The 25,972-nt window shown below is 33.1% G+C and overlaps 1 pseudogene; it reads left to right on the top strand.

Moving 5' to 3' along the window:
• Nucleotides 1-11,211: 11,211 nt before the first annotated feature.
• Nucleotides 11,212-23,357, top strand: LOC117906047 (annotated as a pseudogene).
• The last annotated feature ends 2,615 nt before the right edge of the window (nucleotides 23,358-25,972 follow it).

Genomic DNA, 25,972 nt, shown 5'->3' with positions numbered 1-25,972 from the left:
TAAAACCAAACCTTTTTCATTCAAACGTCTTTATGTTTTCTTTTAAAGCTAACCTTGAAATGAAAAGGCACCAATTCATCTTTGAATTAATATCAATTGCGAAATGAAAACCCATCCCAATGAACGACCCTAAAGCCACTATGCTATGCTAGCTAAGGCTATCCTAGTACATGGTGTAATAGGTTATAAATTTTGTTGATTACTCCCTTCTGAGAACCATAATCAAGGGATACCAGCTGGACACGAATCAGTTGAGACACCAATTGGGAACGAATCAAAAGGTACGCTTCCGCTTCGTCTGTGGGCCGATCGACCTAAAATTTGGAGGAGAGGTTCGTGACTTATTGATCTTCAATATGAACGGTGGAGATCGCATTTGGAGATTCGAATGGTCGTCTTTTAGTTCGAGAACATAGCCTCTATTTTGATGCATTTTCTATCCGGACAGTTTTGATCATGAGCTCCGATCAAGGTTAATCCGTGGTTCGATTGAGCCGATTTTTGGAGAGCATGTTCAAAACTCATTGATCTTCATTCTAACGGTGGAGATTGGATTTGGAGTTCAGAACAGTTATATTTCAGTCCAAAAACAGTGGTGTGTTTGGTGAGATCTCTCCATTGTTTTTATGCAAAGTTGTTGAAATTGCCAAGATTAATTTGTCTTGAGATATGGTTGATGTATGCCTCTAGTTTTATCTAGAGAGAATTGTGTAACCCATTGATTATATTAGTGGAGTTTTTAAGTGGACTTAGGGTCCCATAGTTTTTACTTCTCATATTGGAGAAGGTTTTCCACGCTAAAAATTATTGGTGTTCATATACTTGTTGATTAAGTGAATTCTTGTTGCTCTATTTGATTGATTCCTATTAGGTTATCACAAGAGGGGATAAAACGTGGTTGTTCATTGTTTGTATTTATCCCATCAAAGTGGTATCAGAGCATTGGTTCAAGATAATTTGTGCCTTGTGTAGAACAATGGAAAGCAATACAAATAGAATGATTACTCTGAATGGCTCCAATTATCATGTTTGGAAAGGAAAGATGGAAGACTTATTGTATGTGAAGGATTATTATTTGCCTGTGTTTGCTTCTGAAAAGCTAGAAAATAAAACTGATGCAAAATAGAATTTACTTCATCGGTAGGTTTGTGGTTATATCAGACAGTGGGTAGATGATAATGTTCTCAATCATGTTAGTGAAGAGAAACATGCACGGAGTCTATGCAACAAGCTTGAACAATTATATGCTCGAAAGATTGGTAACAATAAATTGTTTCTGATCAAGAAGATGATTAGCTTGAAGTATCAAGATGGATTTCTTATGACATATCACTTGAATACATTCCAAGGTATTATTAATCAGTTGGCTGGAATGAATATCAAGTTTGAGGAAAAGGTGCAAGGGTTGTGGCTTATTGGTACATTGTCGAACTCGTGGGAGACGTTTAGAACATCTTTGTCTAACTCAACCCCAGATTTTAGTATGAATATGGATTTGGTTAAGAGTTGTGTTCTGAATGAAGAGATAAGAAGAAAGTCACAAGGTTCTTCTTCACAGTCAGATGTCCTAGTTATTGAAAAGAGAGGGAGGAGTAAGAGTAGAGGTCCGAAGAACAGAAACATAAGCAAAAGCAAGACTAACAAGTTTGCCAATGTTGAGTGTCATTATTGCCATTTGAAAAGGCATATAAGGAAGTATTGTCGCCAATTGAAGAGAGATATGAAACAAGGGAAAGTGAAGGACAAGAAGAATGATAATGATGGTGAAGATGATCGAGTTGCCACTACCACTTCAGATTTCCTTATTGTTTATGATAGTGATGTTGTTAATTTTGCTTGCCAGGAGACCAGTTGGGTGATTGATAGCAGTGCCTCAATCCATGCTACACCTCGGAAAGATTTCTTTACATCCTACACATCCGGTGATTTTGGAAGTGTTATGATGGGTAATGATGGCTCAGCTAAAGCCATTGGTATGGGAGATGTGCATTTGGAGACTAGTAATGGTACTATGTTGATTTTGAAGAATGTCAAACACATTCCAGATATCCACATGGATTTAATCTCCACATGTAAGCTTGATGATGAAGGGTTCTACAACACCTTTCGTGATAGTCAGTAGAAGCTCACCAAAGGTTCTATGGTGGTAGCAAAAGGAAAGAAGTGTTCCTCATTGTATTTGATGCAGGCACGTGTAATTGATTCCAATATCAATGCAGTGGATGATGATAGCATAGTTGAGCTTTGGCACAACAGACTCGGTCACATGAGTGAGAAAGGCTTGATGATTTTGGCTAAGAAGAATCTTCTTTCTGGTATGAAGGGACCTTTGAAAAGGTGTGCTCATTGCTTAGCAGGAAAGCAGACCAGAGTTGCATTCAAAACACACCACCATAGAAGGAAGCCAGGTATGTTTGATTTAGTGTATTATGATGTGTGTGGTCCTATGAAAACAAAAATACTTGGTAGATCTCTATATTTTGTGACTTTTATAGATGATCATTCAAGAAAGATTTGGGTGTACACCTTGAAAACAAAAGACCAAGTGTTAGAAGTGTTTAAGCAGTTTCATGCTCTTGTTGAGAGACAATCTGGTGAAAAATTGAAATGCATCTGGACTGATAATGGGGATGAGTATTTTGATCCTTTTGATGACTATTGTAGACAACATGGTATTCGACATAAAAAAAACACCTCCTAAGACTCCTCAGTTGAATGAGTTAGCTGAGATAATGAATAGGACACTGGTTGAAAAGGTGAGATGTTTACTTTCATAGTCACAATTGCCAAGATCCTTTTGGCTGAAGCTTTGAATACTGTTGTACATGTTCTCAATCTTACACCATTTGTTCCTTTAGAATTTGATGTTCCAGATAGAATTTGGTCAGATAATGAAATCTCTTATGATCACTTGCATGTCTTTGGATGCAAGGCTTTTGTGCACATTCCGAAAGATGAGATGTCTAAGCTTGATGCTAAGACAAGACCTTGTGTATTCATTGGCTATGGTCAGGATGAGCTTGGTTACAAGTTTTATGATCCGGTGCAAAAAAAGCTTGTAAGAAGCCGAGATGCTATGTTTATGGAAGATCATACCATACAGGACATTGAGAAGACTGATGCAACAAAGTTTCAGTATAGTGATAATTTGATTGACTTAGATCCAGTTCCTTGACACATTTTCCTACACAGGTTGAAGATGAAGCATATGATGTCCAACTTGACATTGGTGATGTTGAAACTCCCACACAGGTTGAGATGGATGGTGATGTTCATGAGTAGTCACCAGTAGCAGAGGCTCCACCAGATATTCCACTCAAAAGGTCTACCAAAGACCGACATCCTTCCACATGGTATTTTGTTGATGATTATGTATTACTAACTGACAGGTGAGAACCTGAAAGTTATGAGGAAGCCATGGGAGATGAAAATAAGATGAAGTGGGTTGATGCTATGTAAGATGAGATGAAGTCATTACATGAGAATCATTCTTTTGAACTTGTCAAGTTGCCAAAGAGAAAAAGAGCTTTGAAGAATATGTGGACTTATAGAGTGAAGCAAGAAGAACACACTTCATAGCCACGTTATAAAGCTAGATTGGTTGTCAAAGGGTTCAATGAAAAGAAAGGTATTGATTTTGATGAGATTTTTTCTCCTGTTGTTAAGATGTCGTCTATTCATGTAGTTTTGGGCATGGCAGCTAGTCTTGATTTGGAGATTCAACATATAGATGTTAAAACTGCATTTCTCCATGGTGATTTAGACAAAGAAATTTATATGGAACAACCAAAGGGTTTCATAATAAAAGGAAAAGAGGATTATGTCTATAAGTTGAAAAGTCTTTATGGCTTAAAGCAGGCACCGAGGCAGTGGTATAAGAAGTTTGAATCAGCTATGAAGGAGCAAGGCTATCAAAAAACTACTTTTGACCATTGTGTATTTGTGCAAAAATTCTTTGATGATGATTTTGTTATATTGTTGCTCTATGTTGATGATATCTTGATTGTTGGCAGAAATGTTTCAAGAATTGATAAGCTGAAGAAGCGGTTAAGCAAATCATTTTTCATGAAGGATTTGGGGCCAACAAAGAAAATTCTTAGTATTAGAATTGAGCGAGATAGAGCACCTAAGAAGTTGTATATGTCACAAGAGCAATTTATTGAAAAGGTGTAGCTAGTCACTTTAAGCTAAGCAGCAGACATAGCCCTTTTATATATAAGAAGAAGAAAGACATGAGAAGAGTTCTGTATGCCTCAGCAGTAGGAAGTTTGATGTATGTCATGATATGTACTAAACCAGACATAGCTTATGCAGTTGGTGTTGTTAGCTGCTTTCTGTCTAATTTAGGAAGACTACATTGGGAGGCAGACAAGTGGATTATGAGATATTTGTGAGGCACTTCCACATTGAAACTCACTTTTGGAAGTGGAAAACCAGTACTTGTTGGCTACACTGATTTAGATATGGCATGGGATATAGATAATAGAAGGTCTACCTCAGGAGGTGCTATGTCTTGGCAATCAAAACTACAGAAATGTGTTGCACTTTCTAAAATAGAGGCAGAGCACATTGCAGTAGCGTAAGCATGTAAAGAGTTGTTGTGGATGAAGCATTTCATACATGAGCTCGGGTTTCAGTAGTAGCGCTATATGGTATATTGTGATAACCAGAGCGCCATTCACCTTAGTAAGAATTCTACCTTTCATGCAAGATCGAAGCACATTAATGTGAGGTATCATTGGATAAGAGATGCTCTTAATGACAACTTGTTTGAACTTGAGAAGATACATACCGATCATATTGGCTCAGATATGTTAACGAAGTCCTTACCAAGGGAGAAGCTTGAAGTTTGTTGTTCAATCACCAGGATGGCGAGTCCTTCCACATAATCGGAAAGGGGGAGATTTGTTGGGTTTTTCCTCATGTGGAAGGCCCAAAATTTAAGGCCTCTTAAGCCTTTATATAAAAGGGTTAGAAGAAGAATCCCTTTTCTTCTTCTTCCAATTTTCTTTGCAGCCACCGAAGGTAGAAGAAAAGAGAGTAGAAGGAGAAAAGAGAGAGAATGGGAGAACCATCATTTTTGAAGAGAAAAACTCAGTTTTTCTTCATTGCCTAGATTTCATCAAAGGTTTAATCCCGTTTCGTCTGTGGGCCGATCAACCTGAAATTTTAAGGAAAGGTTCGTGATTCATTGATCTTCAATCTGAATGGTGGAGATCGGATTTAGAGATCCAGACGGTCGTCTTTCAGTCCAAAAATAGAGCCTTTTTTTATGAATTTTCTATCCAGACAGTTTTGATCATGACCTCCGATAAACGTTAATCCGTGGTTCGATTGAGCCGATTTTTGGAGAGAACATTCAGAACTCATTGATCTTCATTCTGAATGGTGGAGATTGGATTTGGAGTTTGGAATAGTTATATATCAGTCCTAGAACAATGATGTGTTTGGTGAGATCTCTCCATTGTTTTTATGCAAAGTTGTTGAAATTGCCAAGATTAATTTGTCTTGAGATATGGTTGATGTATGCCTCTAGTTTTATCTAGAAATAATTGTGTAACCCATTGATTATATTAGTGGAGTTTTTAAGTGGCCTAAGGGTCCCGTGGTTTTTACTTCTCATATTTGATAAGGTTTTCCACGCTAAAAATTATTGGTGTTAATATACTTGTTAATTGGGTGAATTCTTGTTGCTCTATTTAATTGATTCCTATTAGGTTCTCACAAAAGGGGATAAAACCTGGTTGTGCATTGTTTGTATTTATCCCATTAGCATGGACAGGCAAAAATTTTCATACATTGGTCCCAATCCATGCGTAGACTGAAATACCTTGTCAAGATCATCAATGGGCCTTTTTATTGCAACAAAACTATCACAAATTGAGTTGAAGGCCTTCAAGTACTCATCCAAGGATTGAGTTCCCTTTTTAAGGGTCATTAACAGAATCTTCAAATGGGCTACCTTCTCCACTGTGATAGGAAGAAAATGTTCATCAAGAGAAGTTTAGGTGGTGTTTGTTTTTTTTTCTTAATTATAAATAGAACTTTAATGCTTAATAATATTAAGTATTAGTTGTTTGTTTTTTTAATATTTTCTTTCTATTAGACATTAAAAGGTAAAGAAAAATCAACATGTTATTTTTTTTATTAAGAAAAAACCAAATATTTTGGTTTTTTCTATTCAGTAAAAGGTTTATAATAAGTTATGAAAAAATAGAAAAACAAACTCCTCTAAAAGCAAATTGTTTTCAATAAAAAGTTAAAAAAAAAAATTTAAAAAAAACAAAAAAAATTAAAAAAAAAACCACCACTTAGTATTGATTCTTTCTTAATTATTTACACGAGGGTGTTGAATTTTGACTACTTTAATATTTTCACATTCTACTCCAATTTGGGGTAATAACATTTCCCATGATTTTAAAAATCGAACCGAACTGGCCGATCAATGGCTTGTTCTTGGATCAAACTAAGGTTGAACCGTTTGATTCTTCAAGCACCGATCAAGCTAAAATTGTCCAAAATATTTTAACATTTTAACTGCTTTGGGTCTATTGCTTCTTGCCCATAATTATAATAGTCTAAGTCTCATTGGGTTGATTATGACCCATGAATTTCTATACATGTTGTTATAGAGTTGGAAGGGGTATTTATACCCATGGATGAAAATATCGAGATATCATGTATCAAAGGTTATGGAAATGATATTTGGTGAAGAAATATCGTTCTAGCAAAATTTCAGAAAAAATCGCCAATATTTCCTAATATATCGAATGGTCAACGAGGGTCAATGACGATCAAATGCACTATAGTGCTCCGCTACAGTACCAACCATAGTGCTCCGCTACAATGCCTTCTCAAAAATGCCTATTTCACCTTACCACTAGGGCAAGTTTACCCCTTGTTAAATATAATGCACTAAACATATATATATATATATATATATAATATAAACTATCATGATAATTTTCTTCATAGTATTTTTAATATCATTAATAGATTAATTAAATATTAATTTTATATCATTTAATACAATTGAATTAAATGGATCATAATTTTAATATTAATATATATTTTAAAATTAGAAATATTATAATAAAATATCATAGTATTATTATGAAATAATATTTGATGTAATTTCATAATAAATGTACACTTATAAAATTCATACTTTTATTGATGCATACAATATTATTATCAAATATGATAAATCATATTATACATATGTCAAATTCTTTAATAAAACAACTTTATACTTCTAATTATATTTTTATGAAGTTTTTCTTATATTTATAAAATTTTGATCAATTTTAGGTTTATCGATAATTTTTTACAACATATCTGTTAATATATTTGTAAAATCGAAGTACTGATATATTCATAATTACTGATATTTTCACCCTTGTTTATACCCATATTTCCTGCCGCATAACTAGTGATCTTTTGATTGGGATTCAAAATAGAAAAAGTAGATAAAAATTTTGCTTTACTAAAGACTCAACCGTTACACCTTAGGTTACCAAAATAAGAAGTAAACCATTGGGGTAAAGAAGCATTTTAAATTATTGTTATTGTAAAACATTATATATTAAAGAAATCCTTCTTTCAAAATTTTATTATTTAAAACCCTTAAATAATTATATTATTATATAATAATATTTATGAAAATACTAGATATTTTTAAATATTATAAAATAATAAAATATACAATTTTGGACATAAAACTAAATATTATAATTTTTTTTATAATATTATATATTTTTATTTAATAAATTTTAAAATATTAATATTTATCCTTACCATTTAATTTGATAACATCAAATATAAAGAATGCATTATTATTTGTTTATTTTAATTTTCATAAATAATTTTAATTTTATACAATATATAAATTATATATTTATTATATCATCGGTTCGACCGCAGTTCAACCACCAGTCCAACCACTGAATTGTGAACTGGTAATTTTTTTTTGTTCAAGCGAGAACTAAGTCCCATGTTCTGTTGTGACGTAGGACAACAAACTCATCAAACAATGTTGGATGCTATGCTGAGAGTTTGAGCGCTTGAGTAACAAATATGGGTTCAGGAAATTCAAGGGTGGCTTATGCTAGGAACTCTAAATTATTTCGTTATCAAGTCCTAGATCTTGTAAGAATGCATGTATCCCTAGAGTTCTCTAGATCTAATGCAACAAAAAGTAATAATTTCAAAAACCATTTTAGAATAAAAATCTAGAGATTTGAATCCAAGTCGATGAAGATGTCGTGAGCATCGTAGAACTTGTCTACCTAAAAGCCTTCCACCTGATCTCTCTTTCTATGGAACCTAACAGGAGAGAAGAGTGAGCTTCTCTCTCTCTCTCTCTCTCTCTCTCCCCCCCTCCCCCATGAGGGTGGCTAGGGTTCATCTCTCTAGAATATAAAAAATCTTACTAGAAAGAATGAAACCTTAACCCTTTAAAGGAGTTTATATAAGCTTCCCCGTGGGCTTAATTATCTTAAGTCCAAATTGGGTTTAGGTCACTTAATCCAACCCACTTTGGTACTAATTAATAAATTAGATCTAAGTGTCTCTAATGAATTAATAGCACATTCCAGAAAGTCAATTTATAATATCTAGTACAAGCTTGCATTTTTACCAAGACGCCCTTATGTAGACTTATGAATTACAAATACCCAAAATACTCTCAAAGCATTCCACCATGAACTAGGAGCTCAAGTAGAGACCATTGAGACCTATACAAAAATACTAACTCCTTCAAAATCTAATGTTGAATTTGACTTTACACTCTACTAAAGAGAGTCAACTGCACCCTAATATCTTATAAAATTACAACTAGCAAAGATCAAGTCTATGACCTACTATTCATTGCATGTAAACTCTTTATAAATCGATGTCTGTAGTTTAACAAGATAGTGGTAATTACCTATCAAGATTATCTCTTTAATCCTTAAATTATAGATCTCACTTCTTATGTGATCAACTGACATACTTTACCTTAGAGGAGTATTATCTTTCCATGTGAAAATTTAGTGGGTGTTAATTGACTTTTTGGTAGTTCTTAAAGAATAATTTCCTCAAAGAACAAAAGAAGCACATAAAAAAAATGCAATAAAAAATAATTGTGGTGGTCTCAAAGTGACTTGGCCAAAAGTTAAATAATTGGAGGATGACAACACGGAACAAGGACTTTTCAAACAGTTATATACAAACTTAATATAATAAGGGTTTTTTTAATGATTATTTTGGGAAATTTTTTTTAAAAAGGGAGGATATAATTATATAAAAATATGTGTATGCATATCAATACATGTGTATATTTATACGTATTTTTACATATTAATTTAATAAAGTATAATAAATATCAATTAGTATGACAAACAATATTGAAGTAATAACAATCCTATAAGAAAAACAAAAAATAAATAAATGAACAAAAGTAAGTTTGTGTCAAAAAAATATAGTAAAATAATAAAAATCCTTGTGGAAAAACTAATTGCGAATATTTTTTTATTTTAAAAACATTTCTAATATTAACCTACACCAGAACCATTTAATGAAAATAAACTTACCTTAATAAAAATATTTTCTTTTATGTATCTATAGACGAGAAAAAAAAAATTGATATATGTCGAAATTTGGTGGTTAGGGCAGGTCAATAGAAAATATGATTAGAAATTTGGTGATTAGCTCTAAGTGACTCTAATTAATTAATAGCACATTCTAGAAAGTCAATTTATAAGATCTAGTTCAAGCTTGCATTTTTACCAAAACGCCCTTATGTAGACTTATGAATTACAAATACCCAAAATACTCTCAAAGCATTCCACCATGAAATAGGAGTTCAAGTAAACACCATTGAGACCTATAGGAAAATACTAACTCCTTCATAATCTAATGTTGAATTTGACTTGACACTCTACTAAAAAGAGTCAACTGCACCCCAATATCTTATAAAATTACAACGAGTAAAGATCAAGTCTATGACCTACTATTTATTGCATGTAGGCTCTTCATAAATCGATGTCTGTAATTTAACAAGATAGTGTTATTACTTATCAAGATTATCTCTTTAATCCTTAAATTATAGATCTCACTTCTTATGTGATCAACTGACATACTTTACATTAGAGGAGCATTATCTTTCCATGTGAAAAATTAGTGGGTGTTAATTGACTTTTTGGTAGTTCTTAAAGAATAATTTCCTCAAAGAACAAAAGAAGCACACAAAAAAAATGCAATAAAAAATAATTGTGGTGGTCTCAAAGTGACTTGGCTAAAAGTTAAATAATTGGAGGATGACAACACGGAACAAGGACTTTTCCTTAAAAAAGTTATATACAAACTTAATATAATAAGGGTTTTTTTAATGATTATTTTGAGAAAAAAATTTTAAAAAAGGGGGAGGATATAATTATATAAAAAATATGTGTATGCATATCAATACATGTGTATATTTATATGTATTTTTACATATTAACTTAATAAAATATAATAAAAATCAATTAGTATGACAAACAAAATCAAAGTAATAACAATCATATACGAAAAACAAAAAATAAATAAATGAACAAAAGTAAGTATGTGTCAAAAAAAATAGTAAAATAATAAAAATCCGTGTAGAAAAACTAATTACTATTATTTTTTATTTTAAAAACATTTCTAATCTTAACCTATATCGAAACTATTTAATTTTATTACATTTCATGGAAATAAACTTACTTTAATAAAAATATTTTCTTTTAGGTATCTATAGACGAGAAAAAAATATTTGATATATGCCGAAATTTGGTGGTTAGGGCAGGTCAATAGAAAATATGATTGGAAAAATGTTAGTGTCCGAAAATCGAAAAATGTCCTTGGAAGATTGTATTTATTTCCCCTGAATTTTCGGCTTATCCGGTACGCTCCATGGCAAACACTGCCCTTGTTTTACGCGGTTTGCAACCCATACTCCACGCTCCATGTCGTAAACAAATGAGATTAAAGATTAGTCTGACAGCTTCATTGGAAAAATTCAAAACTAATGGAAAGAATGAATAAAAAAATGAAAGAAAATGAATTGGTCCACATGTGAAAAGGAGAGAGCTGGTTGTTGAATGGGAAATGGAGGAAAATAGAAGAAAAATGACAAAGGAAGGAGCCAAGAAAAGGAAGGTGAGTGCTGCCAGCTGTTGGCTCCTCTGAACCATTCTTCCTTCTAGCCTCTGACCAAAAAAAGATTGCTTGCCAAGAGAAGAACAGCCATTTAGCATTGAAAGACCCTTTCTTTTCTTTCTAAGCCTTCTTGTAACTCCTCCGGAACCAGTCCAAAAATGGCTTCATCTGCTACTCCCAATCCTCATAGTTATGATGTGTTCTTGAGTTTCAGAGGTGAAGACACTCGCAAGAATTTTACTGATCATCTTTATAACGCTTTGGTTGCATATGGAATTCACACCTTCAGAGATGATGAAGAACTTTTGAAAGGAGAGGACATCAAATCGGGTCTGTCCAGAGCTATCGAAGGATCGAAGATTTTTATTATTATTTTCTCAGAAAACTATGCTACTTCCAAGTGGTGTTTAAATGAACTCGCAATGATCATCGAGTATACAACGCTAGAGGACAATAAGGTTATACCGGTCTTCTACCATGTCAAGCCTTCAGATGTAGGACACCAATCGGAAAGCTTTGAAGTCGCGTTTTTCAACCATGAGAAAGATGCAGATCAAGAGAAGAAGGAGCTAATAGAGAAGTGGAGGATTACCTTGAAGAAAGCAGCTAAGCTATCTGGATACCATGTGGATAATCAGTAATAATTCTTCTCTTTACCTTTGCTTTATTTCATTTTTTTTTTCTCTAATTACAAACCTGGGTATATTTCCTATGTAAATTATTCTTTTCTATTTATATCGAAAGCTTACTTCATGATATCACTATCTAATTTTAAACAAAATAGATGAATATGTTGAATAATTCTAAACTAGCCTAAGTTTAAGATTGGATTGTGGGCTTACCAATCCATTCTCGGATTCAATCTACTTAATATTGGTTTTATTACCCATTTGCCTTTTCTTTTAATTTGTTTATATGGCTAATTTATTTTAGGCAAGATGACGGGGTTTTTTTATTCAAAAATAAAAAATAAATAAACTATGAGATTTTATAACATTAAATATTTTGTCTAACATGATTTCGTATTAACTTCAGAAGAAATGACCTTCTGTACATAGCAAGATGCCCGTGCCACCTAGCTAACTATGCTTTTATTATTTAGGGGTACATATTTTATATATACCCACATCATTAACATTTTATATATATATTTGCAAATATCTTGTACAGTATACTTATATAGAAAATGGTTGCATGTCATTTTTGTCTTCTGTTCCAATTCACTATTATTATTATTATTATTATTATTATTATTATTATTATTATTATTCACTTCACTTACATATATTGTACTAGCTTTTTCTGCATAATATTGTAGTTTAGTTTACTGAAAACCTCTAGTAAGATATTATTTTGGAGAGAGGAAATGGAAAAGGTATCTCTAAAATTTTAACTATTTTTAGCATTAGCTCAGAACCGTAGTTTACTAACTTCATGCATGAAGGATTTTGTCAACTCTTTGGGATTCCTCACACTCGTCTATAATCTATGATCTCTATCATATTTATTTTATGACACTTTTGATGGTCACATCTCTTCTGAGGTTTTCCATTCTATCGACATAAACCTAGTACAATATTGTGTACTATTCATATGTTTAACCCATTTGTGATTGTATAATGTCAGTGAATTCCATCATGCTCACATAATACAAAGATTCCTATGCACCTTCCCCTATTATTTAGTGTCTCAATTTTCTTATTTTTTGTGTCAAAATTATTCAGAGAGTTGTTTAATTATTCATATTTATTGCACCTTAATGATCATGTTTTGAGTGTAATGTTCTTTGTAAGCTTGTTTTGTCATTTATTTTATTTTATTTTATTTTTATATAAAAAGTCTATTCCATTGACCTTGGGATAAGCTAGTCCTAGGCTTAATCCCCAAAAAGTACTCCTACTATGCTTATTTGGGATTAATCTACCAACTTTGTTCTCTTAATGAAAGCACTAACAAATGAGTCTTCATTTCCTTAAGTTGATCCCCCACCCAAAAAAATAAAAATAAAAATAAAAAACAAAACAAAACAAAATTTAACTATTTAAATTGTCTCTTAGAAGTATTTCAACTCTTCTTTAGTTAAATTCAAGGTTTTTAATCAACAAGTAAATCCTTAAATAAATTCAAGGTTTTTAATCAACAAACAAATCCTTAAAAAATTGGTAAGTTGATTAGACATGGAAACAAGCAAATAAGAAATTATAATAAACTTTTTTGCAAAATAAATGGTGAAAGGAAACCATATGATAGCATCAAAGAGAGTTTTTAACAATTTTTCAATCAATAAAGGTGTCACTAGATTGGGGAACTTAGATGACAAACTAGAAGCTATCATAAAGCTTGGCATATGAGGAGTTATCTCTACTTGGAATCTAGTAACTTTTGATACCAATCAACTTCAATTTGAACTTTTCAACTAAGCCAACAACTAAAGTTCATATATTTCCACTTTTTTTCTCACTTGAATTTATGCTAGGAATAATTATAATATATTTCATTTAATAAATTGGCCTGATCTTTTTTTCTATTACATTCTATTGTTAAAATTTTGGTTAGTACTGTGAATGACACCAACGTCACCAATTTCCTTTATATTGATTATATTTGTAATTAATTCCAATCTTATGTACTTAATGATTGACAGACATGAAGCAGAGGTTATTCAAAAGATTCGTGAAGTTATCATTACAAGATTGAATCGTAAGCCTTTATATGTGGGTGACCACATAGTTGGTATGGACTTTCATTTGAAGCAATTAAATTCGTTGGTAAAAACCGAGTTGGATGATGTTCATATGGTTGGTATATATGGAATTGGTGGAATTGGTAAAACTACCATCGCAATGGCTTTTTATAATGATATCTCATCCCGATTTGATGGTAGTAGTTTTCTTAGAGGTGTTGGAGAGAAATCCAAAGGTGGTTTACATGAATTACAAAAGAAACTTCTTAAAGATATCTTAAAGTGTCAAAGTCCAGATTTCGATGATACTAGTGAAGGAATCAATGAGATAAAGAAAAGACTTTGCTCAAAAAGAGTCCTTATTGTTCTTGATGACGTGGAAGAATTAGAGCAATTGGAAAACTTAGCTGGAAAAAATGGTTGGTATGGGGCAAAAAGTACAATCATTATAACAACTAAAGATACAAGTTTGTTGAGCCAACATGGAGTGAACATACTTTATGAGGTAAAGGAGTTGAATCATAAAGAAGCCATTGATCTTTTTAATTGGTGGGCCTTCAAACAAAATATTCCCAAGCCTAAAGAAGATTTTGAAAGCCTTTCACATTGTGTAGTAGGATATGCCAAAGGTCTTCCAATAGCACTTAAAGTTTTAGGTGGCTTTCTTTTGGTAAGAAAATAGATGAATGGAAAAGCGCATTGCATAAACTAGAAAAAATACCACACATGAAAGTCCAAAGTGTTCTTAAAGTAAGTTATGAGAGATTAGACGATACAGAACGGGGAATATTCTTGGATATTGCATGTTTTTTCAAGGGAAAAGACAAAGATCTTGTTTCAAGAATATTAGGAGGGTATGCAGATATTGGGATAAAAGTTCTTCATGAGAGATGTCTCATTACAATTTCTCAAAATAAGTTAGATATGCATGATTTATTGCAACAAATGGGCCAAGAAATTGTTCGTCAAGAATGTCTTAAAGAGCCTGGAGAAAGGAGTAGACTTTGGGATTACAATGATGTTGATAGTATGTTAACAAGAAATACGGTAAGAGCCAAATGTCATTTATTGAAGAAGTTATATATCTATATAATTTAATTAATTTTTATGTATCTTATTTTTGGCTTATTCTTGACTTTTATCTTTTTAGGGGACTGGAGCAATTCAAGGACTATTTGTAAAAATTCCTACATCAAACAGGATGCAATTTTCTACAAATTCTTTCACAAAGATGAACGGACTTAGATTGTTCATAGTCCATAATCAATGGTATTGGGATTGTTTTAAGGTTGACTTTGAATTTCCTTCTTCTCAATTAAGATACCTCAAATTTTATGGATGCTCTTTAGAATCTTTACCAACAAATTTTAATGGAAGGAATCTTGTTGAACTTGATTTAGTATGTAGCAGGATAGAGAAACTTTGGAAAGGGGATGAGGTACTTTTATAAGTGTTGTTTAGTTAATAATTTTTATATTAATTTAAAAGTTTATCAAAAGTTATCTACTAACACATTTTATTTTGTTCTAGATTTTTGACAACTTGAAAGTCATCAACCTTAGTTATTCACGGTATCTTGTTGAAATCCCAGACTTTCCAAAAATGCCAATTTTGGAGATCCTGAATCTAGAAGGTTGTATAAATTTACTTAAAAGGTTCATCCACTACTATTATTATTAGAGTTATTAACTAACTTTTTTATTGAATATAATAGGGTGCACAAGCCTCAAGATTCTTCCAGGGAACTTTGATAAGTTGGAACATCTTCGATGTCTCTCTTGTAAGGGGTGCACAAGCCTCAAGAGTTTCCCAAAAATCAAGGGAAATATGAGTAAGCTAAGAGAGATTAATTTAAGTGGAACAGCTATAATAGAAGTGCCATCATCAATTGAGCATCTAAATGGGCTTGAATACTTCCATTTAAGTGGATGCTTCAACCTCATAAGTCTTCCGAGGAGTATTTGTAATTTGAGTTCTCTTCAAACTCTCTATCTGGATAGCTGTTCAAAACTAAAGGGTTTTCCAGAAATGAAGGACAATATGGGGAATCTAGAAAGGCTTAATTTGAGTTCTACAGCTATAGAAGAGCTTTCATCATCAGTTGGACATCTAAAGGCTCTTAAACACCTAGATTTATCAGAATGCACATACCTTGTGAATCTTCCAGAGAGCATTTTCAATATCAGCTCTCTTGAAACTCTCAATGTGAGGAGGTGTTTAAAGCTAAAGGACTTTCCAAAGATCAAGAACAACATGGAAAATCTAGAAAGGCTTGATTTGAGTTACACAGCTATAGAAGAGCTTCCATATTCAATTGGACTTCTAAAGGCTCTTAAACACCTAGATTTATCATGTTGTAACAACCTTGTGAATCTTCCAGAGAGTATTTGCAATTTGAGCTCTCTTGAAAAGCTTGTCCTAAAGTGTCCAAAACTCCAGAGATTGGAGGTGAACCTAGAGGAAGCTTCACTCCTCTTAAGATCTTTATATCCAGCTTGCTGCATAATAAAGCAAGGTGTAATCTGGAGAAATGACCGCTTCTCCTCATTAGAAACATTACATCTACGGTGCAGTCAAATGGAAGGAGAGATCCTTAATCATCATATTTGGTCCCTGTCATCACTGGTGGAATTATGTATAAGAAACTCTGATCTCACGGGAAGAGAAATCCTCAGTGATAGTTTCTACCCACCATCATTGGTAGGATTATCTGTAGGTAACTTCAATCTAATGGAAGTAGGTGATAAGGGAGAATCAAATGATTCTCCCTTATCAGTAGGAATCCAAGGAATCCTCAATGATATTTGGAACCTATCTTCACTGGTGAAATTATCTCTATATAACTGCAATCTAATGGAAGTAGGAATCCTTAGTGATATTTGGAACCTATCTTCACTGGTGAAATTATCTCTAAATCACTGCAATCTAAAGGAAGGAGAGATCCTCAATCGTATTTGCCACCTGCCATCATTGGAAGAATTATCTCTGAATGGGAACCATTTTAGTAGCATACCTGCTGGCATCAGACTACTTTCCAATCTAAGAGCCCTCAACTTGAGACATTGCAAGAAGCTTCAAGAAATTCCAGAGCTTCCATCAAGTTTAAGAGAACTTTGCTTGAGCCACTGCAAAAAGCTTCGAGCAATTCCAGAGCTTCCATCAAATTTGCTACTTTTAGATATGCACAGTTCAGATGGTATTTCATCACTGTCGAATCATTCTCTGCACAATTGCTTGAAATCAAAATTATATCAGGTATGATTTTCATGGCACAGACCTTTTACTTTTGTACCCACTTGATTTACATAGTGCTTTTGTGCAGGAACCCCAGATTTCTCTTGGTGCTTCTGAATTACGAGACATGGCAATGGAAATTGTTATTCCTAGGAGTAGTGGAATTCTAGAGGGAAGAAGGAATCAGAGTATGGGAAGTCATCAAGTAAGAATAGAGCTTCCTCAGAATTGGTATGAAAACAATGACTTGCTGGGATTTGCTTTATGCTGTGTTTATGTTTGGGTACTTGATGAATTCAACCCTAGATATGGACCATTATCGTGCTTGGATTGTAAATTGGCTATCTCGGGAAATTGTCAATCAAAAGATGTGGGCAAATTCCAAATTGAATCTGAATGTTATTGCTCTGATGATGATGATGATCATGGTAGTGCATCAGATCTAGTATGGGTTATATATTATCCCAAGGATGCTATTAAGAAGCAATATCTCTCCAATCAATGGACACACTTTACGGCTTCATTTGAAAGCGCAACCCTTGAAGCGAAAGAGTGCGGGATCCATCCTATATATGGCTGCTTCAAATGTCGACGAGATAAAGAATGCCAACAGAAGCTTTGTTTAAAGGGCAGTGCTATTAATGAGCTTCCCTTTATTGAGAGTCCCTTTGAACTTGGTAGTCTGTGTTTGCGGGAGTGCAAAAACCTAGAGAGTCTGCCAAGTACCATCTGTGAGTTGAAGTCCCTTACAACTCTCTCTTGTTCTGGCTGTTCACAACTAACTATCTTTCCAGAAATCTTAGAGACTTTGGAAAATTTAAGAGAGCTTCATTTAGAAGGGACTGCCATCGAAGAACTACCATCATCAATTCAACATCTAAGAGGGCTTCAGTATTTGAATCTGGCATATTGCAACAACCTTGTGAGCCTTCCAGAAACCATTTATCGTTTGAAATCCCTCGTATTTCTCTCTTGCACTGGTTGTTCACAACTAAAGAGCTTTCCAGAAATCCTGGAGAATATCGAAAATTTACGAGAGCTTTCTTTAGATGGAACTGCCATAAAAGAGCTGCCAACATCAATTGAACGACTAGGAGGGCTTCAAGATTTGCGCCTGTCAAATTGCAGCAACCTTGTGAATCTTCCAGAAAGCATTTGTAACTTGAGATTTCTCAAAAATCTCAATGTTAATCTCTGTTCAAAACTTGAGAAATTTCCTCAGAACTTAGGGAGTTTGCAACGTTTAGAGCTTTTGGGAGCTGCAGGTTCAGATTCTAATCAAGTTCTAGGAGCAATTCAGAGTGATGATTGCCGCATGTCATCATGGAAAGCATTAAATCTAAGCATCAACTATTTTAGTAGTACAATTCCTATCAGCATCATTCAACTTTCTAAATTGAGAGTCCTTGACTTGAGTCATTGCCAGAAGCTTCTACAAATTCCAGAGCTTCCACCAAGTTTACGAATTCTTGATGTCCACGCCTGCCCATGCTTGGAAACATTATCAAGTCCGTCAAGTCTACTTGGTTTTTCTTTGTTCAGATGCTTCAAATCAGCAATTGAGGTATGATTTTCTGAGACATTTAACCTTTTTTTTTTTTTCTTTTTGAAACATAAGATTTACGCTACTCTTTCATGCAGGAGTTTGAATGCGGGTCCTATTGGAGGAAGGGAATCCAAATTGTTATTCCAGGAAATAATGGAATTCCAGAGTGGATAAGCCAACAGAAAAAAGGATCTGAAATAACAATAGAGCTTCCTATGGATTGGTACCATAATAACGACTTCTTGGGAGTTGCCTTATACTCTGTTTATGTTCCACTTCATATTGAATCCAATGAAGATCCTTGTAGTTTAACATGTCAATTGAATTTCCATGTCCATCAATTTGAATTTCTGGATGATCTACCATCTAAATTCTGGTCTATGAATGGTCTTTCATATGAATTTTGGCCCGTGGATGAACTCTGGTTTAGAAGGGGTTATTTGTGCCACCATAATGGTGATGAATTAAATGAAGTCTGGGTGGCATATTATCCGAAGGTTGCTATTCCGAATCAGTATTGGTCAAATAAATGGAGACATTTGAAGGCTTCATTTCATGGTTACTTGGGTAGTAAACAAGTGAAAGTGAAAGAGTGTGGGTTCCATCTTATATCTATGCCCAAGATTGTCAACAGAACCATCCCACAAGATAGAAGTATAAAAGGCGTCGAGCACAATCGTCCACCAATATTGATACAGTACCCAGATGTTCAAAGATGCTGTGACACCAAATCAGTACCAGAAGATACTAATGTTAATGCACAGAGCTGCTGTGATGACACACATAGTACAGAACACAACCATTCTCCAATGGATACAATAACACATAATGTTGATGATAATGTTGTTGATGCCCAAGATGAAGAAGAAGACCATATGCACAAGTGGTTGGACCTTCTTTGCAAATCTGTTCAATGGATATGTTGTAGAAGATGCTAAACATTCATCTCAAGCTTTTGGTAAGCCACCTTTCTTTTGGTAAGCTTTTGCTATGTTCTTTCTAAAGATTTATTCTTCTTCTTCTCTCTTATTTTTACCTAGCTACTCTTTTTTGAAAGTCAAGTCCATAGGCGTAAAATCCAAATTTTGTTTTATAAAAAAAAAATCATTTTTATTCCATTAAACTAGTTTGATACAAAAAAAATTAAATAATATTATTTAATTTTAATATTATTGTGTTGTTTGCTGAATCGCATTGATTACCGTGCTGTTTGCTGGATGGTACCAGATATATAAACTTCATGGTACAAATGACACCGCCATTGCCCAATTTATCTCACAATTACAACAAAGAGGTTTTTCTACATGGGGATGATATGTCAGATCGGTTTTTCAACTGCTCACAGTAATATCTCTCTTTTGTTTGATGTTCTATCTATTAAGGATGAAATTGTAAATTTATGTGGCATTGGCATAATAATTTTTGTTGGTTCTGTTGGAAAAATTATGGTTTCAGGAACTTGCTATGGCATATTGTCTCTCTTAGGAAGGAATGAATTCTGGATCGTTATCACTGCATTCACCTCAAACAGCGTAGAACTTGTCATTTCTTGCAATAGATGTGTATGCAAAGCTTGATATTTTTTTTAATACATTATTTAACACGTTCATTATCAGAACTTGTTTTATGGTTTATTATTTGTTTATCAGTTCTGTGTAATGGAGCATGCACCAAGTAAACTCCTCCTCTTGCCAAAGGTTTGAGAGTCTTATATTTGGTGCATGTATGTTCCTGCATCTTTAGTAGCAATAATTTTACGCTCTATCTTTCGGGTTTTATAGATGTTTTTTTTGTAACTGTGAGTGTCATCCAAGGCCATATTTCAGGTTGTTCATTAACTGGCTTTTTGACCTTGTGTCCCCAGACCCTATCTTGGATGGTGCTAACTTTCAGGTATAGGTTGTTTTCATTTCATGCATTAGTATTGTAATATGATAAGGTCGCTTTTCAGGTGTTGATTGCTTTTGCTAATGCTTTCCATGCATTGCAGCTTCTTAAAATCCCGGTATTCAGGTCAGCATGCCATGCATTCAAGGTTTTCTTTCCCAAATGTTAAAATCTGTTGTTGCATATGATTTTGTGAAGCTCTTAAGAATGGATTTCACTTAAAAGAGTACCCATGTTGGATGCTCCAAAAGGGGACAATTTCCTTGGGTGATTGCAGTTTTTTTTTTTTTTTTTTTACGATATTTATTGATTTGTTTTCAGGAAACTGATCCAAAAGGTGGGAAAATTCAACTGCACATTGAGGAACTTCTGAAAAGCAACACATCAATATTTGTGGTATGATTTAAGAGCTTGTTTTTATATAATGCAGAAATCTCGTTATCAATCTAGATGTTGAATAACTGCAGCTAAACTCTGCTAGGCCTTTTTTAGAGGAAAAAAATACTAACAATTAAAGGAATTAGAAGGGGAAGAATCTCCTTCCAATTTTCAGTTCAATTTCTGTTTTAAGAAAAAACAGGAGTAAGCCAAACGTCAAACCCATTAATCTTTGCTTAAAAAACCCATGTCACTGGGAAGTATTAGAAAACAGGAGTATGCAACCTTTTCCATCATTGACAAAAGCTAGTTATGCAACTAGTTCTTTTACGTGTGAGTCACATGAAACCTATATGGGTTTAATCCTTGCAGCAATAGAAATTTTATATCATGGTAAAATGGTAATTTTTCACCATGAATTTTTTTTTTTTGGCAAAAAAGTAACCTTTTACCATGATTATTTTCTTGAAAAAAAAAATGACATATTGCTATAAACTTTTTTTTAGGGCAAAAAATGACATATTGCCACAATTTTCTTTTGTGGTAATTAAAAAGCAATGTTTTCAGAATTGGATCGGATATTAAACCTAAAATGTTACCGGTTCACGGTTCACTGGTCAGATCGATGGTCGAATCGTGGTCAAACCATGGTCGAATCAATCACGTCATAAATATATATTTTATATTTTATTAAAATTAAAAATAATTATAAAATATTTTAAATATATAATTAAAAATTAAATAATATTTATAATATTATTTATTCAATTTTATATAAATGTATTAATGGTTTAAATTTATTAAACAAAATATACACAATATTTAAATATGAAAATATATTCAAAATGGTAAAAAAACAAATATCATATTTTAATACGAAAACAAATTTTTTTTTTTTAAAAATGTGATTTATTTATATATATGTATTATTTTTTAAATTGCCTACTTATTTTCTTGTAAATATTGATATAAACATGGATGCAACACAATAGAGTAGTTATGCCATTATGACCTTGTGGTTTGTGATTCAAACCCTCTTGTGTAGGAACAAAGTTAGTTTTTCTTTTAAATCCCTTTACCTTGTCCCATATCGAAAGTAAGAGGAAAAATAAAGTGCTTTATAAACCTCTTCTCAACCATCCAAAGCAAAGAGGTTAAGCCAAGTGGTAGTTGGGCCTTATGGCACAACCTTTGATTAAGGGCCCATTTTGCAAGCTGGGGGTGGACATTTAATGTTGGGCCATGGAGGGAATATAGCCCATTTTGTCAAAAAAAAAAAAAAAAAAAAGGAGGCAATTAATGCTGGCGGGAGTGGTACACTTAGTATTTTATTATGAAAAAATGATTTGGTAAATAATTGTTCACAACAACAAACTCCACAAATATTTATTTGTGAAAAAAAAATATTCTACCACAAAATATTTTCTTTTAACAAAAAATTAATTTATGGCAAAATCTCTTATTTGTTGTAGTGAATGTAATGCCTTAGTTATGGGTTTGATTGATATCTAGATGGAATATCTGAAGCTCAAACAATTGAAGGCGACAAGCTCAGGCAATTAAATGTGAAAAGCTCAAATGACTTGAACATCTCAATTGCAGAATTTTATCACAGGGAAGGAGGAATCTCAACTTAAGAACAAACTATCAAATTCAAGAGGAGACAAACATCTCAATTGTAAAATTTTCCTTCCAAATGTTCTAGTAGAGGAATACATCTTGACCCCATACAATGAGTTTTGGATGATGATGGGTGGAGAGGAGAGAACACATAGTACAAGTGAGAGCGAGTGTGAAAGTCTTTATGGAGGGGAACTTGAAGCCATCTGCTGAGATTTGACTGAATTGAATCAAGAAAAGATCCCGATCCACCCGCATGATTCTACTATCAGTAAGCTATTGAATTTATGGCTTACAAGTGAATGATTGTTGTTAGCTCGTCAATGTTCAAGAGCATTATTGAATCCTCAATTTTTTTCTTGTTTTTTTTTTTTTTTTCAACAGATTCAATTCTGTTTCCTGATGGATCAATTTGCACTACGGTTTGAACTCTTTGAAACCTTGGTGAGTGAGAGGAGGTCGGATGCTTCAAAATTTTAAGCTGTGATGGTATGATCGTGTGGTGAAAAATGTTCAGCCTGGAAAGAAAAAAAAATTGTCTACAACATGTATGCCAAGACATTCAGAGATCTTTCAAAGAGTTAGCAGCTCTAGATTAATCAATCCTGCAGGATGAAAATGGACGGAGATCGAAGCCCTTTGATTCATATCTGTAATTGCATAAACATATGCGCCAGTGTTGTACAAGAATATGAGGTTTCTGACACTACGAAAGAGGCCAAAACACGAGTGGCCATGAGTACAAGTTGAATTTTGGATACATTCCATTACCTGGAACCATTGATTTTCTTGCTGTTGTTCATCCCTTTCTGGATTTTCTTGAAGGCCCTATCATTTCTTGGTTGTACTGAATTGTTTTGAATGTTGCATTTCATGCATTAGACGATGGAGTAGAGATCATTCCAAGCATTTGTATTTATTTTGAAAAGCATTTGACACCCATATATTGACCGTAGAATTTTCCCAGTTAAAATTTAGTGTATATATGGAATATGGTATCATTTTTCCAAACCGATCAATCTATAAAGATTTTCTAAGACTTTCAGGTTTTTTAAATATAAAACCAAACCACATTGGTTTGATCAAAATAATAAATTAAAAAAAGAAAAGTAATCTAACATATTTCTATAAAAAGGTATAATTTAGGTTGAAAAGTATACTTGTTTGGACAAGTTGTCATTCTTATACTTGTTTTAGAAATTGATAAGTTAAAGAATAAAAAAAAAAATAGTATTTTTTTAAAAAAAGAGTGTTTGTCAAGTTATTTTTAAAAATATTTTTCAAAAAAATAAAATAAAAAACTATTTGGACAAGTTGTTTTTAAAATTTTTTATTTTGATTTTAAAAATAAGTAGTTTTTATTTTTAGTCAAATATGAATAGCAATATTATAATAAAATCATAAATTATATTTTCTTTTACAATATATATATATATATATTATAAAAATATGGATATTAATATCTTTATAAAAACATGATTGATTTATTTTATTAAAAATAGATAACGGTAATTTAAAATAATAATTGTTAATAATATTTTATTTAAAATGAATTTAAAAAATGAAGTTTTTAACATTTGAATGAATTAAGTTTTTTAGTACATACATACAATTAGTAGTCAATTATAAACATAGTGTTATTAAATACTTTTAATTTAGTCAATAATTAATTAGATCTATTTTTTGAATTTCAAATTATTCTTAAAAAATATAGAAGATTAAAGTACTAATTATGTCTCACTTAATTTAGAATCTATTTATCTAGGGAGAAAATTTAGAAATTATAATTGTATATATATACATATATATATATATATATATATGAGAAATAGTAAAGTCATAACTCATAATAGAAAAATTATTGTCTATGATTTTCTATAGTGATTAGATTTATTTTTCGAGTTCTAAATACTTTTTAAAAATTATTCAATACATTAATAAATACAATACTAAGTGTAGCTTGTTTTAAATTTCATTTTCCTAGTGAGAAAATTTATAAGAATATAGTTATATATGAAAATGCTCAAGCACAGATTAGCAAGAATGAAGAATTTGTTTCTATTTTACAATTTTTACAGTAGACCAATGGCTATATATATATATATATATATATATATATATAATATATATATATATATATATATATATATATATATATATTACAGTATAACTAATCTAACCATCTAACCATCTATTGAACCACCTAAACATCTTCTAACTAATCATAACAGCATCTGTTAGAGAGGAGAAGAATCAGCTGCTGATACGGGTGTTTGTCTATCATCCCCCTGCAAGATGACAAGTCTCGGGACAACAGAGAGACGAGTACGAGCGGCTGAGAACTAATAGCTTGAAACATGTTTAGTAAAGACATCTGCCAACTGGTCGGTAGAAAGAACATATTGAATCAAAAGCTCTTTGCGGAGGACCTTATCACGGACAAAGCGAAGATCAATCTCTATGTGCTTGGAGCGGGCATGGAAGACAGAGTTAACTGCAAGAGCAGCAGCACTGATATTGTCACACTAGATCAGATGAGTATCCGGTTGAGGAATGCACAACTCTTTGAGAAGAAACTGAACCTAGGAGACCTCAACGGCGAGAAGAACAAGTGCTCGGTACTCCGATTCTGCACTACTACGAGAGACGACACGTTGCTTAGTGGAGGACCATGAAATGAGATTGGTGCCAAAAAAAAAAGACAAAAGCCACTGGTGCTTCTTTTATCATCGAGACATGAAGCCCAATTCGCATCGGTATAGCCTTGAAGAGACCAAGATGGTGAGGCATGGATAGAAAGACCATGAGTAGCAGTACCTTTGAGATAGCGGAGTATGCGTTTAGCAGCTTGCAGATGAGAAGTGGTAGGATGAGCCATGTATTGACAAGCTCGATTCACTACAAATGAGATTTATGGTCTTGTGAGAGTGATGTACTGAAGAGCACCCACAAGACTGCGGTAGTGAGTAGCATCAAGAGCAGATAAAGGTTCTCCATCTGTTGCTGATAACAATTTTCCCAAAACACCAGGTGTGCTAGCAGATTTGGCCCCAAGAAGATCAGCACGCTCAAGTAGCTGATGTATGTAGCGTTGTTGATTGAGATGAAGAACATGAGGAAGCCGGGTGACTTTAATGCCAAGGAAGTAGCTAATATCCCCAAGGTCTCGAAGAGCAAAATGGGAGCTAAGCTGAGAAATGATATGATGGACCTGTGGTGGATTACTGCTAGTAATGAGAATATCATCCACATAGATTAAAATGATGATAATATCAGATGCAGAGTGGAAATAAAATAAAGATGCATCAGCCCTTGAGCATTGGAATCCCAGTTGTAAGAGAAAGGAGCTGAGCTTGTGGAACCAAGTTCGAGGCGCTTGTTTAAGGCCATAGAGAGCCTTCTGTAGACGACAAACATGAGTGGGGCAAGAGCTATCTTCAAAGCCTGGAGGTTACATCATGAACACC

Source organism: Vitis riparia, chromosome 18, assembly GCF_004353265.1.
Source record: "Vitis riparia cultivar Riparia Gloire de Montpellier isolate 1030 chromosome 18, EGFV_Vit.rip_1.0, whole genome shotgun sequence".
In the NCBI taxonomy this organism is placed as follows: Eukaryota; Viridiplantae; Streptophyta; class Magnoliopsida; order Vitales; family Vitaceae; genus Vitis; species Vitis riparia.
Note: the sequence above shows the minus strand (reverse complement) of the source record. Positions and strands in the feature narration are given on the sequence as shown.